At 40.8% G+C, this 21,613-nt stretch overlaps 1 long non-coding RNA gene across 1 annotated transcript; it reads left to right on the top strand.

Moving 5' to 3' along the window:
- The first annotated feature begins 273 nt into the window (after nt 1–273).
- On the top strand, nt 274–6,428 carry LOC129622447 (uncharacterized). Its single transcript, XR_008699983.1, has 3 exons — nt 274–388; nt 3,615–3,718; nt 6,225–6,428. It is a non-coding gene; the product is annotated as an uncharacterized LOC129622447 (long non-coding RNA).
- The last annotated feature ends 15,185 nt before the right edge of the window (nt 6,429–21,613 follow it).

Genomic DNA, 21,613 nt, shown 5'->3' with positions numbered 1-21,613 from the left:
CTATCGGATTTTCCAGGCAAGAGTACTGGAGTGGATTGCCATTGCATGTTGCTGCAAATGGCATTATTTTGTTCTTTTTAATGGCTAAGTAATATTCCACTGTATATATAAGTGTGTGTGTGTGTGTGTGTGTGTATATATATATATCTTCTTTATCCAAAAATAGGGTCTTTAAAGAAGTAATTAGGTTAAAGGAGGTCACTAGGTGGAACTTAATCCAATATGACCACTGTCCTTATAAAAAGAGGAGATTAGAACACAGACACACACAAAAGGAAGACCACATGAAGACACAGGGAGAATACGGCCACCAGGGGAGATGCCTAAGAGAAAACTAACCCTACTGACACTCAGATTTTAGACTTCTGGCCTCCAGAATCATGAGAAGGTAAATTGCTGTTGTTATAAGCTGCCCAGTCTGTGGTACTTAATGGCAGCCCTAGAAAATTAATACAGGCAATATTCCAGACACATAGATAATATCATATTTCTTACCTTGGAAAAAGTCTCCAGATGTTTGGATGCTATCAGAAAGAAAAAGAACATTGTAAAACACCTCTTTCATTCATTAATTTACTCTTTAATTCAGCCCATAAATATTAACACCACTGTGTGCCCTTGTCAGTACTCTGTGAGATATCTTTGCTAGGTAGGAAGACAGAGAAATTTAAAACTACTCTCCACTCTCAAAGACTCTGCAATCCAAAGTGGGAGACTTGTGAAGACTCAAAATGACCTATTTTCAAACCAAAACACATCCAGGTGAGCTTGAATGGGTGACATAAACTCTCTAAGCCTCAGATTCTTCATTTATAAAGTGGGGTAACTACCACATAGCAGTACCGTGAAGCTAATCAGATAATGTATTTAGTATACGCAGTGTAGTTTTAGGTACATACTGAAGGTTCAAGCAGCATTTTCCAGTGTTAATGTAATAATTATTTTAGCAATGAGAAATATATAGCCAGGGCCAAAAGAATTGGTCCAGCAATCAGAGACGTTAATGTGGGCTTGAGTTACATGGCCATCCACAAAGGAAAGATTACAGCTTAGGAAGGAAGTGTTTCAGCCCTTTATATAAGCACAGGATTGGAGAAGGACGGCAGAGATGATCGGGATGGAGTGCAGAGGATTCAGGGAGGAGAGGAGGTGCTGGAAGGTGACACTGGGAGCAGGCTGAAGCTCAGTGACCCTAGGACTCCTATCAGCTTCTGTACAGCAACCCCTGAACTTGAGTGTGTTTTAATTTATGTCTTTTTCAACATTTTTATAAGACCCAGCAATGTGCGTCAACCATGTGGATGATGTTAGGCTGAAAAGAATACTATTTTCCTACACTCAGTTTCAAATATATCTTAATAAGCTAGAGTGATGAACTGAATTTTGCAAGATGCCATTTTTACAAAGATAAGTGTAAATTTCTACACTTGGATCTTAACAACCTACTGCACAAAGCAACTAGGGTAAGAATATGGCACAGTATCAACTAAGGAGAAAAGGTCCAAAGGTGTTAGTAGACAAAAAGTCATAGTGGGATTGTGGTGGGGGGAAGGAATGAATTAGGGGATTGGGATTGACATAAATACACTATGGATACTATGGATAAAATAGGTAACTAATGAAAATCTACTGTATATCTCAGGGAATTCAGTGCTCTTTGGTGATTTAAATGGGAAGGAAATCCAAAAAAGAGGGGATATATATATGTATACATATAGCCGATTCACTTTACCGTACAGTAGAAACTAACACATTATAAAGCAACTACACTCTAATAAAAGTTAAGTTAAAAATGGAATAGTAGTTGGGAAAACTGAAGTCATAAAACATTTCTGCAAAATGAATCTCTTCCTATCCCCCTTCCAAGACAAATGAAACCAAGAACTTTGTAACTTGTAATTGTAAAACTGTATTGGAAAAAGTGTGTACCCCTCCCTTAAAAAGTCACCACCTAAATCATTTTAGGATTTCTATTCATTATTGGAATTTTGTCTTTTCATTATGTTTTGTTCCCTGGGTTGGGAAGATACCCTGGACAAGGGAAAGGCCATCCACTTCAGTATTCTGGCCTGGAGAATTCCATGGACTGTATAGTCCATGGGGTCACAAAGAGTCGGACACGACTGAGTGACTTTCACTATGTTTTGTTGATTACAATGAATTTTGTTCATTATAAGCATTAGCACACAGTTGTGATTATAACTTAAATTTTGTGATTGTTAGCTAAATAAAGACAAAATAATTTTTAGATAAAAAAACATGGTGGGTTGTGGCTGCCATATTCAATGGCACCAAGAGAAACTAGGAAATAACTGTTCCTTTTTTTTAATCAACATTTATTCAATCACATCTGGTATATCGTCTTTAAATCTGAGCATCATACTTCAAGAAGCAAATCAATAAATTGGAACATCATACTCAGAAATAGGTAATTAGAGCCAAAAGAACATCAGTTTGTATATGGATAGGAAGAAAAGGTAAAGAAGGCAAAATGTAAACTGGATTTGTGAGATTTTACAGAAAAGAAAAAACTGGGGGGGGAAAGGTTAGGAATCAGAGGTGTATAGCATATGCTCTGGGGATTGTGAATAGCTTAGTCTAGTTGAAACAGTATTTAAAAAACCAATTGTGTCTCTTTCTATTCTCTTCTTTAGATATGCAATGGGCTTTGACTCTGCACTGGAAGATAAATTTTTACCCCATCCACAGCTCCACTGAACCCACAAAGCAACAAACAATTTCTGAACCAACACACCAGGCAGCTCATGCAGTAATGGAAACACAGGGAGAGAAACATCCTTGTTCAGTGAAAGGAAGAATCACTGTTACCATCCTACACATGCTCAATCTCTCAGTCGTGTCCGACTCTTTGCGATGCTATGGACCATGGCCTCCAGGCTCCTTTGGCCATGGGATTTTCAGGCAAGAAAGCTGGAGTTGGTTGCCATTTTCTTCTCCAGGAGATCTTCCTGATCCAGAATCAAACCTTCATCTCCTGCATTGCAGGCAGATTCTTTGCCACTGAGCCACCTGAGAAGCCTCATACTATATTTTCTCTTCTGTACTGGAACTCCATCCCCTCAGATGGGCTGGTAATGAAACAAACACTCTCTGGAAATCTCAGCCTTGCCCCTTCCTCACCAGGATTCTTCCCAAGCAGGTGAAGTGTGGTAGGATCTCTTACCTTGATTTGCCGATGCCAGTGAATGACCAGAGTAATACTATAAGATCAAGATTGTCAGCAAGAATCTGTGATTTTTCTGGGCCTCCCAGGTGGCACTATTGGTAAAGAATCCACCTGCCAAGGAAGGAGATGTAAGAGACTCAGTTTCAATCCCTGGGCTAGGAAGATCCCCTGGAGGAGAGCATGACAATCTACTCTAGTATTCTTGCAGGAGAAACCCATGGACAGACAAGCCTGGAAGGCTATGATCCACAGGGTCGCAAAGAGTCAGATATGACTGAGGCAACTTAGCATGGATGCTTTTCCATTTTTACAAGGCACTGGTTTTTCACCACCACCACCAACAGAAATAAAAACAGAGTGTTGCAGATACTTTCTACAGGTCTCCAGAGCCACACTTGTGATGATTCAACACTCTTTCCCTTCCTAGGTAGGTCTAAGACCTTTCCTGGCTCCTGTCCTTCTGTCAGAAGTGGCATGTCCTACTAAAAAACCTACAGAAGAATGAACAGTAAAAACTAATTTGTGACTAAGGTGAGTACAGCCAAATAATGGTTTGATGCATTCTGAAACTTACTTTCATCTAAGGTGGAAGAGCCTTTTATCCAAAATTCAAATTTTCAAAGTTCTCTTCCCATCTCCCAACTGAAAAAGATACCTTCAGTCTGGCCTCAGGTTGTTTGGGTCCCTGTGTCTCTGGGCACAGAGAGGGTAGAAACGTTCAGCCAGTGTTCAAATCATCGTGAAAGGGTTTCCCTGGGAGCTCAGTGGTAAGGAATCTGCCTGCCAGTGTAAGAGACATGGATTCAATCCCTGATGCAGGAAGATCCCACGTGCCTTGGAGCAACAAAGCTCGTGCACCACAACTATTGAGCCTGTGCTCTAGAGCCCAGGAACTGTAACTACTGAGCCTATGTGCTGCAACTATTAAAGGTTGAGGACCCTAGAGCCCGTGCTATGCAAAAAGAGAAGCTACTGCAATAAGAAGACTGTGCATGACAACTAGAGAGTAGCCTCTGCTCAGCACAGCTAGAGAAAAGCCCACACAGCAGTGAAGGCTCAGCACAGCTGAAAATAAAATAGATAAATAAAATTATTTTTAAAAATTATTGTGAGAAACACCACTGTGTCTTTTTTTTTAATTTTATTTTATTTTTAAACCTGAAACACTGTATTAGTTTTGCCAAACATCAAAACGAATCCGCCACAGGTGTCTTAAAGCCACACCACTGTGGCTTTAAGTGTAGAATAATACTACACATAGCAGAAGCTATAAACTGTGGGCTAAAACTTGTCAACAAATATTCACCTGCTTTGATCGGGCCACACCAAAAAGAAAATAAAGATCACAGTCTAAACAGAAAAACAAGGATGACAAACTGAAGCGCTAAAGGGCCCTAAAAACAGAGGCTATTTTTGCAAAGCTCATAAGCTCACCTTATAAAGTGAAGCCCATCAAAACAGATGACAGCTGCATAAACCCCCACATAAAGGAGCAGAAAACCAAGATTAAGTCAAGACTCCAAATATGCACTGAGGGACCCCTGGGTTTTATGAAAGGCAGCAGTCAGTTAGCAGTCTTGCCTACCAGGAAGAGGCATATTGGGGCTAAGTTCAAAAAGTCAGTCCAGACTTTTCCTCTCCTCCCATAGAGAAAGGAGTTCATATAGACAGTTCATATAGTTCATATAAGACAGAAATTCTATGACAAAAGTTGAATATTTACCCCAATTCCTTCCTTGCTTCTTTTCTGAGTCACTTATAAAAGGACTCTGATAGCCAGAGACTGAGGAGATTCAGTTCAGTTCAGTTCAGTCACTCAGTCGTGTCCAACTCTTTGCGACCCCATGAATCGCAGCACGCCAGGCCTCCCTGTCCATCACCAACTCCCGGAGTTCACTCAGACTCACGTCCATCGAGTCAGTGATGCCATCCTGCCATCTCATCCTCTGTTGTCCCCTTCTCCTCCTGCCCCCAATCCCTCCCAGCATCAGAGTCTTTTCCAATGAGTCAACTCTTCGCATGAGGTGGCCAAAGTACTGGAGTTTCAGCTTCAGCATCATTCCCTCCAAAGAAATCCCAGGGCTGATCTCCTTCAGAATGGACTGGTTGGATCTCCTTGCAGTCCAAGGGACTCTCAAGAGTCTTCTCCAACACACAGTTCAAAAGCATCAATTCTTTGGCGCTCAGCCTTCTTCACAGTCCAACTCTCACATGCATACATGACCACAGGAAAAACCATAGCCCTGACTAGACAGACCTTTGTTGGCAAAGTAATGTCTCTGCTTTTGAATATGCTATCTAGGTTGGTCATCACTTTCCTTCCAAGGAGTAAGCATCTTTTTATTTCATGGCTACAATCACCAGAATGCTAATTGGATGACATGCTCATGAAGCACACTAAAGGATTCTTCCAGCATCATCTACAGCATTCTGATAAAGACAGGATAAAGGTGACAAAATAGGTGATTAAGTAGTTAATTCCACAAAGGGACCATAAGTAAAAAGTATGAGAGACCCTTGTTAAGTTAATGATCATTCAAGAAAGCAGGTTTGCTTTAGCACAAAACCAAGCAGGCTTGCTTAGGAAAAAACCATAAGCAGAAGAATGAGACATGCCGCCAAATACTAGACAGACAGGTTTACTCAGTCATGTCCGACTCTTTGTGACCCCACAGACTGTATCCTACCAGGCTCCTCTGTCCTTAGAATTCTCCAGGCAAGAATACTGGAGTGGGCTGCCTTTCCCTTCTCCAGGGCATCTTCCCGAACCATGGATCAAACCTGGATCTCCTGCATTGCTGGCAAATTCTTTACTATCTGAGCCACCAGGGAAGGCCACTAAATAATAAGACAGTGGTAAAATGAGACCTACATCCTGCCCAGTAAGGTCAGTAAATTATTGATTCCTATGACATGCTCCTCTGTGAGCACTGAAGACAAAATTACAGAAAAGGGTGACATTATATTGAAACTTGAGATTTATCATATTTTAACATATGTTATCACTTTTTTGCTGATTTTCATTGTGCTACAAAAGTCCCGGATTGACTGTGGAAGGATAAGAAAACCCCCCACCCCCCGACATGGAGGAAGAACTGATGATGGAAGCCTGATGTCTACTCAAGAAGGAGAAATAAGGTGGTCTTTTTCCCCTATCCACTTTTCCTGTGATTATAAAACTACAGCCCACTAATTCTCAGAGCATGGCACCCTCTTGTCCATCTGCTCATAAGCCTCACAAGCATCCTGTTCTAATAAATAAATTATTATCTATCACTTTGTGTCTAGCTGAATTCTTTCTACACTGAAACATAAAGAACCAGAGTGCCTCAGCTCAGCCCCACCCCCTGAGACTCCACCTATCAGTTTCAATTCTACAACTGTTGGAAGAAATTAGAAACCAGTCCCATATACTCCTGCTGAAAACACTGGCCTCCAGCCTGCCCTCAGCTCCATCCCTCAGATCACTGATGTAACATCACACAAATACATTTTACTCCAACAATGTACAAAAGTAGCAACCAGAAAAAATACCACTTCCAGCCACAACAATATAACACTACCACCAGCAAAAGCAGCTAATGCTTATGCATGATGAGTTGCTCAGTTGTGTCTGACTCTTTGCAATCCCCTATATACTGTAGCCCATTAGGCTCCTCTATCCATGGGATTTCCCAGGCAAGAATACTGGAGTGGGTTGCTAGTTCCTTCTCTAACACTTAGGAGCACTTACTATGTGCCAGACACTATTATGCTCCAGTGAAATGTAACATCTCATTTAAACTCACTTTATACTTGGTAGATGAGGAACTTGAGGCACTGAAGTTTTCAAGTGCCTTGTCCACATTAAATGACTGATGCTGGGAAAGACTGAGGGCAGAAGGAGAAAGGGAAGAAAGACAGTGAGATGGTTGAATAGCATCAACGACTCAATGGACATGAGTTTGAGCAAGCTCTGGGAGCTGGTGATGGATAGGGAAGGCTGGCATGCAGCAGTCCTTGGGGTCGCAAAGAACTGGACATACCTGAGTGAATGAACTGAACTGAACTGAATGGAGGAGTCAGCCCTACTTTTTAACCAATAGGCAATTCTGGCCCCCTGCTTCCTATACAAGTTGATCAAGTACTACCTGAGGTAGTACTTAAAGTGCAGCCTCTTTCTTAAAGAAACACATGCTCTCTTCAATATTCAATTTTCTCCCAATGTTTCCCTTCTTCCTCAATATTCTGGGATATTTCTTTGAGCCCTCCTGCTATTTATTGGTTGCAAGTGATGCCCAGTTGCTTCACAGAGCTGGACATCATCCTCAGATACATCAAAAAAGTACTGCATTTTTTCTTTATTTTAAAAAAAATTATTTTAATTGGAAGATAATACTTTACAATATTGTGATGGTTTTTGCCATACATCAGTATAAATCGGCCATAGGCATACATGTGTCCCCTCTCTCTTGAACCCCCTCCTTCCTCCCTCCCCACTCCATCCCTCCAGGTTGTCACAGAGCACCTGCTTTGGGTGCCCTGCTTCACATATCAAACTCCCACTGGCTATCTATTTTTCATATGGTAGAAAAAAATTAAGCACAATTAAGAGGCATTTCTCCACAGGTCTGTTCTCGACATCTGCATCTCAATTTCTTCCCTAGAGATGGATTCGTCGGTGCCATTTTTCTAAATTTCATATGTATGGGTTAACGTATTTATTTTTCTGAGAGTGGGACGAAAGGAGAGGGTAACATCGACGTGTATACACTATCATGTGTGTGATGGATGGCTGGTGAGAGGTTGCTGTGTAGTTGGGGAGCCCAGTCTGATGCTCTCTGAGGCCTGGAGGGGTGGGATTGGGGCAGGAGCTTGGGAGGGAAGGGATGCGTGTATAGTTGTTGCTGATTCACATTATTGTTCCACAATTTTGTGTGGAAGCCAACCCAAGATTGTAAAATTAAACAACAAAAAATAAAAACAACAACAACAAAAAGTACTGCTAATGTATCTGACCCCCAAGCTCCTAGTTCCTGTCCTCCTCGCCCCCACTGACCCCTACCTGCAACCTCAAGCTTACATCACACCTTTTTCTCACTCGTAATTGTCCCACACCCAAGATCCTCAGCCAGCCACCTTCCCTCTGGATGACAAATATATTTCCATTCACCATGGCTATTTTGGCTGTACACACCCTTCCCGACATGATTCCTCAAAGCTTTACTTTGCTCACTTCCCACAGACAATCCTCTCGCTCTCACCTTCTTTCTGTGCCTCTTTTAGCCTCAATTCTTCTCTCCCTCTCAGTGCAGTCACAGCATCATTATTCCACCCTGCACTTGCTCAATTAATCAAAAATTTTACCTGAAGCATTATTAACTGAGAGATGGTATCATCTATCACAAAGCACATAAATATTTTTCAGTGATAACACACTATGCTAATGCTGACACAGTGAAATAGCACTTTCACATACTGCTGGTTGTGATTAAAAAAAATTAACACACTCTTCTGGAGGGTATATGTAAATTTAGTCCTATTAAAATCAAGACTATGTAAATTTGTGTCTGTGAATCATTTCCTATTAAAATTCATACCACTTTACTTGGTAATTTGATTTCTATAAATCTAAACTAAGTAAATAATTAGACAGTCCCCCAAGTGTTGTCCATGCCCCACTAAACCTACCCAAATCTGCACGCTTATCAAGGCCCGAAGCAATTTCCTCCACCTGTGTGAAAATTTAAGGCTACAAAGAGCTCTCTTTTTGAGTGTCTAATGCACTTAATGTGTTTGCTTCTTGTGCTTAGCATTGCTGGCTATTAATTTATATTAGATTCAACAACTTTTTATCCTATGTACTCAGAATGGGTGGGGTGATATATTAGCACTGGGTCAACAAGGATAATGAGATATGAAGTATAGCATCACCAACTCAACGGACATGAGATTGGGTAAACTCTGGGAGTTGGTGATGGACAGGGAGGCCTGGCGTGCTGCAGTCCATGGGGTCACAAAGAGTCAGACATGACTGACGGACTGAACTGAACTGAATTGATGACCTTGATAGTCAACTCTTATCCTTTTCCCTAACTAAGCTGGCGTGTCCTTGAAGGCAAGGACAATGGCTTATTTATTTTTTATATTTAAAGGATATAACATAAGGCCTTGCAAAAATGCATCAGGCCCTCAGTTACTTGGGCTTCCCTGGTGGCTCAGCTGGTAAAGAATAGGCCTGCAATCTGGAAGACCTGGGTTTAATCCCTGTGTTGGGAAGATCCCCTGGAGAAAGGAATGGCTACACACTCCAGTATTCTGGCCTGGAGAATTCCATGGACTGTATAGTCTGCTGTTAAGTCACTTCAGTCGTGTCTGACCCTGTTTGACCCCATAGACGACAGCCCACCAGGCTCCCCCGTCCCTGGGATTCTCCAGGCAAGAACACTGGAGTGGGTTGCCATTTCCTTCTCCAATGCATGAAAGGGAAAAGTGAAAGTGAAGTCGCTCAGTTGTGTCTCACCCTCAACAACCCCATGGACTGCAGCCTTCCAGGCTCCTCCGTCCATGGGATTTTCCAGGCAAGAGTACCGGAGTGGGGTGCCATTGCCTTCTCCAACTGTATAGTCTATGGAGTTGCAAAGAGTCTGACATAACTGAGCGAATTTCACTTCACTTTCCTCAGTTACTTAATAAACTTTTTGTTGGGAGATTCAATTAATAATATGGTGGTGTCATCAATCCAAGAATCCTTATTCCAAAAGATTCTATCATAAAAAGCTAATATCAGCTGAGATTCTCCCTACTGTGGATAGTCTGGCTTTGATTGATGGATATTTGGGGAAGAATTTAACTTTAAGGGTAAACAATGATCTATATTTCCTCTTATGTATGGCACAAAAATAAGGCTCCCCCCAAAAAAATTTTTTTTCATTTTAGGAGAAATGTATTTCTCCATACCTAAATGGGCTTCCCTGGTGGCTCAGCTCAGTAAAGAATCCACCTGCCAATGCAGGGGACTTGAGTTCTACCACTGGGTTGGGAAGACCCTCTGAAGAAAGAAATGGCAACCTACTACAGTATTCTTGCTGGGAAATCCCATAGACAGAGGAGCCTGCTGGACTACAGTCCACAAGGTCACAGAGGGTCAGACACGACTGAGTGGCTAAACAACAACAAAATGTAATTAAATCCCAAAGACAAACAGGGATACCCATCATTTGTTAAATATCTATGATTATATTATGTACACTTTTTTGTGTGGCTATTGAACCTCAGATAAGTTAAAAGATGATGCAACAAGTAGTAGATCACAAATTTATTCCCAGGTCCATTCCCATTATACTATGTTATTTTTCCTAATACACATGTGTATGAGTTTCAGAAATAGATCTTCCTAGAGGAAACTTTGTATCTCAAAATACCCAGTGTCACTATAAGTAACTCAAAGATGAAAACAGCAGACTTCCTGTTAGTAGGGTGCCTTTTCTTTTATCTCTAGCTCTGCCCTCTTCCATTCCCACCCATCATTCCCATCACGTTAACTTTTTCTACTCATTTTTTTCATCATTAAACAATGATGGAGCTTCCCAGGTGGTGCTAGAGGTAAGGAATCCACCTGCCAATGCAGGAGACATAAGAGACTTCAGTTCAATCTCGAGGTCAGAAAAATCTGCTGGAGGAGGGCATGGCAACCCACTCCAGTACTCTTGCCTGGAGAATCCCATGGACAGAGGAGTCTGGTGGGTTACAATCCATGGGGTCACAGAGTTGGACACGCCTGAAGTGACTTAGCACGAATTACCAAACAATGATGGTTTTTATTTATATTTCTGAATTCTTGTCACTTGTGCATCTGGAAGCTGTCCTTGTTTCCTTCCCTGCCTTTTCCTGTGCTTTCTTATTTTTTGTAATTTCTTTATGTTTATATTTTTTATTTACTCCTCATTTTGACTGAGTTTTCCTTCTGAGGTCTTGTGCTTATTTTCACTTTAAGAAGAAGAAGTGAATTCGCTCAGTCATGTCCGACTCTTGGTGACTCCATGGACTGTAGCCTGCCGGGCTCCTCCATCCATGGTACTTTCCAGGCAAGAATACTGGAGTAGGTTGCCATTGCCTTCTCTAGGGGATCATCCCAACCCAGAGATCGTACCTGGGTCTCCCACACTGCAGGCAGACTCTTTACTGTCTGAGCCACCAGGGAAGTCATATTTTCACTTTACAAAAGTTCAATTCACAGAAACAATAAGCCAGGGCACAGACTGGTGCATGGGCATGAACCTTTCAAGGCACATGGACTCTTTAAAGATCTAAATAGTAAATAGGGTTTTAATAGGAAACAAACGGCATGCTCAGATTAGGATAGTTTAAAGAGGACTTAATAAAGGAATTGTGATAATGGGGTTCCCTTTGTAAATAGGTGTGTCTTTTTTATAAACAGTTGTTACTCCTCCTAGATGTGAAGAGACAAGGAGAAGGTGCAGGAAGAAGAGAAATGCACATTATGAGGAGCATCGGAATTAGCCCAAGATGACCTCAAAGAGAGAGACTCTGGGAATAAACACTCTAGCCTCACTGGCTTCCTGTCCTCTGATTTCCAGGAATCCCCACAGGCCAAATCCAATGATACCTCTTCCTGTGGGTACAAGAGCCCACTGATATAATTCACACAGGTGAGCCTCTCCAGGCAGAGAGCAGGGTAGGAGAGGACAGAGAGGTGTGAAAAATGGATGAGGTGGAGTTAGAGATACTTAGCACAAATGGTGAAAGTCATCTTCAAAAATTCCCAGGTTAAGGGTAGAAATTTTAAATTGTTTTTGTTGTTCAGTCAGTAAGTCATGTCCAACTCTGTGACCCCAAGGACTGCAGCATGCTAGGTTCCTCTGTCCTCCACTATTAGATTTGTGTCCGTTGAGTCGGTGATACTATCTAACCATCTCATCCTCTGTCACCCTCTTCTGCTTTTGCCTTCAATCATCAGGGTCTTTTCCAATGAGCCAACTCTTTGCATCACGTGGCCAAAGTATTGGAGCTTCCTCTTCAGGATCAGTCCTTCCAATGAATATTTAAAGTTGATTTCATTTAGGATTGACTGGCTTGATTTCCTTGCAGTCCAAGAGACTCTCAAGAGTCTTCTCCACATTATAAATCAAAAGGATCAGTTCTTCGGTACTCAGCCTTCCTTATGTTCCAACTTTCACATCCTTACATGACTACTGGACAAACAGTAGCTTTGATTATATGGACTTGTCAGCAAAGCGATGTCTCTGCTTTTTAATACGCTGTCTAGGTTTGTCATAGCCTTTCTTCCAAGGAGCAGGTGTCTTTAATTTCATGGCTGCAAACACTGTCCACAGTGATTCTGGAGCCCAAGAAAATAAAATCTGTCACTGTTTTCACTTTTCCCCCTTTTATTTGCCATGAAGTAGAAAAATACAAACAGGAGAAATTGCAATACATTCTTCTCCTGATATACCTGATTCCATGATTCATTTTTTGAATGTTGAGTTTTAAGCCAGCTTTTTCACTCTCCTCCTTCACCCTCATCAAGAGGCTCTTTAGTTCCTCTTCACTTTCAGCCAATAGAGTGGTATCATCTGCATATCTGAAGTTGTTACTATTTCTCCCAGAAATCTTGATTCCGGCTTGTGATTCATCCAGCTTGGCATTTTGCATAATGTACTCTGCATATAAGTTAAAAGAACTTTTAAATACACAAAGGCAAAAGGTTGATACTATGAAGGAATATTAGACTCAAGATTAGAAATGTTTAATATATAGTGTATCCTAATAAAATCCATACACATTTGGTTGATGGGACATTAATAAATATTTTACTACATAGACTGAAGCAACATTACCCAACTGTTAATGTTGTTTGGTTTCCTTAACATTACAAATATACGAAATACACATCAGCAGAGGCAAAACATTATCGACAATGGCATACACAAGAGTAACATATGTTCTGTGTTACATCTTGAAAGAGTTCATATTTTATTGGAGGACTCTGTAGTGTCCTAGTATATAGAGTCCTCTATATACTATATATAGAAGCATAGACACAAACCATGGTAAAGACAGAGCACCAGATCTTAGAAGTAGAAGACCAACTGTCACACTCAGAGTTGTCACTAATCAAATGGGAGAAATACAACACACTCTTCTCCTCCAGAGAGTATTGTTGTAATGAACACAAGAATGCTCTTAATAAACCATACAGTGCTGCACCCATATACTTTTTATTTTTGTCCCATTGTATAGATATATCAGATCTTCCCAGTAGACTGAAAGCTTCTTGGTGACAGAGACTGCTTATTCTCCATAGTATCTACCATACAACCGGGCATATAGTAGATGCTCAATAAATAGTTGATATATAAATACAAGTCAATACTTTCTGAATATTTAATGAGATTCAGTTATGCCACCATCCCTAGACAGAGTACTTTTATATAAAGGAACAAAGATACAAAATTAGAGACTCTGGGTGAAATTACTGTGAAGTTGTTATTAGTGCTTGCCAGAGCATTTTAAAAAGCAAGTTCTTTTCGCATAAAATTCATCAGTGGAAAGGATGAGCCAGAGGAGGGGCTCACTGCTGAAAGAAAAGTGTATCAGTCGAGGTCCTAAGAGGAAGTAGTGCTCTTGCCAGTTCAGGTGCTCAGCACAAGCACCGGTGCAGGTATTCTTGGGCCGAAAGCAACCTCCATCCAGATATTTTTCTTCCCCAGGGAGCCAGTCATGCCCTTGCAAGTTTTCTCAACTTATTCCTCTCAGCCAGGGCTCTTGTGATGCTGGCTGTTAAAATGGAAACCTTTTATGATCTATATAAGCCAGAGGTGATGCAATTAAATGAAACTATTTGTCATATAAAATTTATATCAGCAGAAATTAAATGTCAAATAACTTAGAATTGACAGCCTGTACTGAGCCATAAAGACTCTAAATTAGTCTTGTGAAGGGTATTCTCATCCAGTCCCTAATAAACTCCACTCCACCTAAGACTTACTTTCGAAAAGTGCCGGAAGGATAATGTCAGTAATGAGGTTGTCTTATTCCTCTCAAAAAGTGGAGTGGAGGTTAAAAATTCATCTTGTGCTAACTACACAACGCATAGCATAAGAAAATGTAAATCTCATCTCTGACAGTTTTAATTGTGTGTCTTTGGGCCAACTGTACCACATCTCTGATTTTCAGATAATATCACCCACTATTCCTCATGGGTTCAGGAAGCTACTTTTTAAATAATGAAGTTTATTATTAATTTTTTTTAATCATAAAAGTATGATAACACATTTGCAGGAGACTTGGAAAATACAGAACAAAGTTACTTAGAGTTCCACTATAGATTACAATTATTTTTTAAGTAGATAAATTAAGATTTTTCAGTTCAGTTCAGTTCAGTCACTCAGTCATGTCCAACTCTTTGCAGACCCATGAACTGCAGCATGCCAGGCCTCCCTGTCCATTAACAACTCCCGGAGTCCACCCAAACTCGCATCCATCAAGTTAGTGATGCCATCCAACAATCTCATCCTCTGTTGTCCCCTTCTCCTCTTGCCCTCAATCTTTCCCAGCATCAGGGTTTTTTCATATGAGTCAGCTCTTCGCAGCAAGTGGACAAAGTATTGGAGTTTTAACTTTAACATCAGTCCTTCCAATGAACACCCAGGACTGATCTCCTTTGGGATGGACTGGTTGGATCTCCTTGCAGTCCAAGGGACTCTCAAGAGTCTTCTCCAACACCACAGTTCAAAAGCATCAATTCTTCTGCACTCAGCTTTCTTTATAGTCCAACTCTCACATCCATACATGACCACTGGAAAAACAATAGCCTTGACTAGATGGACCTTTGTTGGCAAAGAAATGTCTCTGCTTTTTAATATGTTGTCAAGGATGGTCACAACTTTCCTTCCAAGGAGTCAGCGTCTTTTAATTTCATGGCTGCAATCACCATATGCATTGATTTTGGAGCCCAAAAATATAGTTGGAGTTTTAATATTAAACTCTCAAAAATTAATAGAATGAATATATAAAAAGTAGAAGAATAAAGTAGACTTGAAAAAAGCATCATGAACCAATTCAGCATAATTAAGATTTATTCAATTTTCAAACAGTAGCAGGATACAAATCCTATTCAAGTTCCCATACACTATAAACCAGAAGATACTGGAACATATCCAGGGATGCAAAACAATATGCAAAAATTTCATGATCTAAAGGTACTGAAATCATATCAAGTCTATTCTCTTATCACTGTGGAATTAGGTTAGAAATCAATATCAAAATATATTTGAAAATAACCCATATATTTTCAAGTTCTGTGTGACATTTACCAAGAGACATCTTTGACTTAGTCATTGAAGACCTCAAAAATTTAAAAGACTGAAAAAACACAGAGGGTGATTGCAGAGAAAAAAACATTTAAATGACAAATTAATATCAAGAATACTTTAAAAACTCCACATATCTGGAAATTAAATGTCCACTTTTAAATGACAAGTGTATCTAAGAAGCCATAACAAGAAAAATTAGAAAATATTTGTAATAGAAAACACGTAAGAAGAGAATTCATCAGAATTTGTTGCATGCAGCTGAAGTTGCCCAGTGCAACTAAACACAATGTGGAATCTTGAAAAATGTATGAAAACTAATTATGGACACTAGCATAAAATTTTGTGAAATTTAAACAAAATCTGTACTTTACTTAATAATACTGAATCACATGTTAATCTGTTTTTTATAACATAATATTTCTTTATATTCTTACAATTGGATTAGAGTTTCAAGCCTCATTCAAATTTTTTTTAAAAATTCACTAAATAATAAGCTTTCTAGTCTTTTAGCAGTAATACTAGATGCCAGAATAAATGGAACTATGTCAAAGTTCTGAGTGAATATAAATTAGAAATCTAGCATTCTATTCACACAGAGCCCAGAAACATTGAACAGAAAGTACAGAGAATTGCCATATACCTTCTCCTTCTTCTATCCTCTCAGTTTCTCCTATGATTAACATCTTTCACTCATGTGAAACATTTGTGACGATTAATCAATAGTGATATACTGTTACTATTAATAGCTAATAATAAGCTTACATTAAGATTTACTTTGCGTTGCAGTTATGGGTTTCAACAAATGTTTAATGTCATAAATCTGTCATTATGGTATCATACAGAATAGTTTCACTGACTAAAAACATTGGCTGTGCATCGAAAAAATTTACAGATAAAGTAAAATAATGAAGGGATTTTTTTGGACTATAAAACGCCAGGTAAGTGTACCAGAGATAGGTGGCTTCATCCACTTATTTAACATAATACTAAATATTGGACACATAAGATGAATAGGACACAGCTCACATCTCTTGGGTATTGGGAAATGTGCACATAAATGACACCATAGATTATAATGATATTCCTAGTAAAGGTGTCTAAAGAACTAATACTGTTAACATAAATTAAGTATAAATTCTGCACCAGGCAGAGTTCCATGCTTTATATCATTTTATGCCATTAAAGGGCTTTCCTGGTGGCTCAGTGATAAAGAATCCACCTGCAGTGCAGGAGACCTAGGATTGATCCCTGAGTTGTGAAGATCCCCTGGAAAAGGAAATGGCTGCCTGTTCCAGTATTCATGCCCGGAGAGTCCCATGGACAGAAGAGCCCACCAGGCTTCAGTCCATGTGGTCACAAAGAACTGGACGTGACTGAGTAACTAACACTAACTAGCTAACTAACGCCATTAAAACCTCACAGCAACCATTGTGGCAGATACTCTGCTCATCAACCTTTTACGTGTGAAACCCAAGAAAGGCCAATGAGTGCCTCTCCTGGAAGCACATATGAGCTCCAGAGAAAAGGTGACTGAGCTGAGTTTTTAAAACCATTTGGAGTCCCCCGGTTAATGGCAGGAGAAAGGTCATGCAGAACAGAAGTAGCAAAAGAAAGGAGGGCACAATGAAGTCACAGTGCACAAACATGTTTAAATGCCTGACAGTGTCAATGCATTCAGGCAAAAAGGAGGTGCAGCAAGAGATGAGGCTAAGAGAAAGGCAAAAGTCAGCCAGGGAGGTCTAGTTATCAAGTCCAAGCTCATACTGCTCATGGCAAGACAGGCCAATACATTGAGAGCTGAGTTATTGGGCAAAGAATAGCAACTTTATTTGGAAAACTGCAGACCAAGATGGTGGACTAGGGTCCCAAAGAACACTCTTGCTTGGGTTTGGATGCTAATTTCTTATATAGAACAAAGAGAGGGATGTGAGCAGGTAAAGTAAAAAAGGCAATGTGCAAGCTCAGTTGTGTCCAACTCTTTGCAACCCCATGGACTATAGCCTGCCAGACTCCTCTGTCCATGGGATTTTCCAGTCAAGAAGACTGGAGTGGGTTGTCATTTCCTCCTCCAGGGATCTTCCTGACCCAAAGATTGAACCCATGTTTCCTGCATCCCCTGCATTAGCAGGCAGATTCTTTACTGCTAAGCCACCAGGGAAGCACCACAAAAAGGCGATAAGTTGTTGCAAATGTTTCCTGGTCCTGGCCAGACTCCAGGGAGGATGTCTTAATATCTCCTTTCCTGCAGCCATTCACAGGTGGGCCTGGTCAGGATGTTCCCTGTGAACTAAGCAAAGGTATTTTAGCTTAAGCATCAGGCACGGGAGGCAGGGTTCCCAGAGATGGGTCATTATGTATTCTTTATGCTAAAACAAAATCCCTTCAGTGATTTGTTGTTGTTCAGTTACTCAGTCATGTCAGACTCTTTGCTACCTCATAAACTGCAGCACACCAGGCTTTCCTGTCCTTCACCATCTCCTGGAGTTTGCTCAAACTCATGTTCCTTGAGTTAGTGATGCTATCCAACCATCTTATCCTCTGTCATCCCCTTCTCCTGCCTTTAATCTTTCCAAGCATCAGGGTCTCTTCCAGTGAATCAGCTCTTCTCATCAGGTGGCCAAAGTATTGGAGCTTCACCTTCAGCACCAGTCCTTCCAATGAATTTTGGGGGTTGATTTCTATTAAGACTGACTGGTTGCTCTCCTTGCAGTCCAAGGACACTCAAGAGTCTTCTCCAACACCACAGTTTAAAAGTATCAATTTTTCAACACTCAGCCTTCCTTATGGTCCATCTCTCACATCTGTATATGACTACTGGAAAAACCATAACTTCGACTATATGGACATTTGTCAGCAACGTAATGTCTCTGCTTAGAGGAAAACAATAGAATGGGAAAGACTAGAGATCTCTTCAAGAAAATTAGAGATACCAAGGGAACGTTTCATGCAAAGATGGGCTCAATAAAGGACAGAAATGGTAGGGACCTAACAGAAGCAGAAGATATTAAGAAGAGGTGGCAAGAATACACAGAAGAACTGAACAAAAAAAAATCCTCATGGCCCAGATAGTCATGATGGTGTGATCACTGACCTAGAGCCAGACATCCTGGAATGTGAAGTCAAGTGGGCCTTAGGAAACATCACTATGAACAAAGCTAGTGGAGGTGATGGAATTCCAGTTGAGGTATTTCAAATCCTGAAAGATGATGCTGTGAAAGTGCTGCACTCAATATGCCAGCAAATTTGGAAAATTCAGCAGTGGCCACAGGACTGGAAAATGTCAGTTTTCATTCCAATCCCAAAGAAAGGCAATACCAAAGAATGCTCAAATTACCACACAATTGCACTCATCTCACACACTAGTAAAGTAATGCTCAAAATTGTCCAAGCCAGGCTTCAGCAATATGTGAACTGTGAACTTCCAGATGTTCAATCTGGTTTTACAAAAGGCAGAGGAGCCAAAGATCAAATTTCCCACATCCACTGGATCATGGAAAAAAGAAGAGAGTTCCAAAAACATCTATTTCTGCTGTATTGACTATGCCAAAGTGCCGGGAGCCGGCGAGAGACATTCCACTCATGACAAAGGTCATGAGGAAGGAGGCTCGGCATATGCAAAGGCGGGATCGAGCCTCGGAGTGCCCCCGGATATTCTCAAGCATCTACCCCCAAAAACCAGAGTCTGCCTACTTAATTGCTTTGTGCTCTCACCTCTGACTTTACTGGGGGCTGTCCCCCACCACCATCTCGCTCTCTCTGTCAAAGAGTTAACTTACAGCTCCAATTAATAAAGTTCCTGGGCAATTAGGAGTGTTTAAATCCAAACCCCTCAGATGGCTCTCTAACTCTCCTGACAAGTTTACCCGGACACCTACAGCTATGCATACGATTGTTTACAGTCTCCCAGCCTCGAGAGGCACGGGAAGCTTAAGATATTCAAATAGCTTAGAGCCTCTCAGAGAGTTAGAAACTGTCAGAATAAAACTAGTAAAAGATTTCATTGATGAGCCAATGTTTGTTGCCAAGTTTCCACATCCCCTGTATTGTATCCTTGAATGTGTATTAATTAATATAGTTGGTATGTAGAAAAATAAGTAGTGGCCTTGGTGTTAGTAACTTTAGACCCTTAAGGTAATAAATTATTTCCTTTGTAAACCCATTACACATCCACCCTATAGGAATGTAATTTTATCTTTGGAAGATGGCGCCAAACCTTAAAATAATTACTCTTAGAGAAAATAAGTCTTTGTTGATAAGTCCTTGTCAAGAGTCATAAAATGTTAATAGGCCTCTGGCCAGAAGATGATGTAAATCACCTAAACCATTTGTATACGATAAATTTGCAGGAAAGAAACCCTGGTTTTTGATAAGGATCAAAAACTGCTGACTTTGCATCCCCTATTATCCTCTATGTGTAACTTAGGGTATAAAAACCCCTGTTGAAAATAAAGCTATGGGCCTTGCTCACCAACGCTTGGTCTCCCCATGTCATTCTTCCCTTTAACTTCCAGCTGAGTGTCCATCTGGAGCGCGGATATCCTCTGCGACCATTTATTTGCCCGGGCTTCTAAGACCCACTCGAGAAGGTGCCTAAGGTGGGGCATCTTCCGCTATTCGAGAGGGCGCCTGCGGCCTCCGTGGTCAGAGCTAACCTGGTGTCACGGGTTATATTGATTTTCCGTGTAAACCAAGCCACTCAGTTTCTTTTCTCCACTGAATTTTCCTACTGAGCTATCCTCTTTTTATTATTTTTTACATCTCTAATTAACATTTGAATAGGTCGCCTAGCCATCTCTCCTTCGAATACCCTGGATCAGCCGGGGCTGGAACTCAGCACCAAAGCCTTTGACTGTGTGGATCACAATAAACTGTGGAAAATTCTGAAAGAGATGGACATACCAGATCACCTGACCTGCCTCTTGAGAAACCTGTATGCAGGTCAGGAAGCAACAGTTAGAACTGGACATGGAACAACAGACTATTTCCAAATAGGAAAAGTAGTTCGTCAAGGCTGTATATTGTCACCCTGCTTATTTAACTTCTATGCAGAGTACATCATGAGAAACGCTGTGCTGGAGGAACCACAAGCTGAATTCAAGATTGCCAGGAGAAATATCAATAACCTCAGATATGCAGATGACACCACCCTTATGGCAGAAAGTGAAGAAGAATTAAAGAGCCTCTTGATGAAGGTGAAAGAGGAGAGTGAAAAAGTTGGCTTAAAGCTCAACATTAAGAAAACTAAGATCATGTTATCTGGTCCCATCAGTTCATGGCAAATATATGGGGAAGCAGTGGAAACAGTGTCAGACTTTATTTTCTGGGCTCCAAAATCACTGCAGATGGTGATTGCAGCCATGAAATTAAAAGACGTTTACTCCTTGGAAGGAAAGTTATGACCAACCTAGATACCATATTAAAAAGCAGAGACATTACTTTGCCAACAAAGATCCATCAAGTCAAGGCTATGGTTTTTCCAGCAGTCATGTATGGATGTGAGAGTTGGACTATAAAGAAAGCTGAACACAGAAGAATTGATGCTTTTGAACTGTGATGTTGGCGAAGACTCTTGAGAGTCCCTTGGACTGCAAGGAGATCCAACCGATCTATCCTAAAGGAGATCAGTCCTGGGTGTTCATTGGAAGGACTGATGTTGAAGATGAAACTCCAATACTTTGGTCACCTGATGGGAAGAGCTGACTCATTTGAAAAGACCCTGATGCTGGGAAAGATTGAGGGCAGAAGGAGAAGGGGACGACAGAGGATGAGATGGCTGGATGGCATCACCAACTCAATGGACATGGGTTTGGGTGGACTCCGAGAGTTGGTGATGGACAGGGAGGCCTGTCATGCTGCGGTTCATGGGATTGCAAAGAGTCGGACACAACTGAGCGACTGAACTGAACTGAACTTCACTTCATACACTGTCTAGGTTTGTCATAGCTTTTCTCCCAAGGAGCAAGTGTCTTTTAATATCATGACTGCAGTCACCATCTGCAGTGATTTTGGAGCCCAAGAAAAATAAAGTCTGTCACTGTTTCCATTGCTTCTTCATCTATTTGCCAATAATAACTTTAGCAATTAACTTGTAGCACAATCAATAGAATAC

Source organism: Bubalus kerabau, chromosome 11 (genome assembly GCF_029407905.1).
Source record: "Bubalus kerabau isolate K-KA32 ecotype Philippines breed swamp buffalo chromosome 11, PCC_UOA_SB_1v2, whole genome shotgun sequence".
In the NCBI taxonomy this organism is placed as follows: Eukaryota; Metazoa; Chordata; class Mammalia; order Artiodactyla; family Bovidae; genus Bubalus; species Bubalus kerabau.
This window is presented reverse-complemented; position numbering and strand designations above follow the sequence as displayed.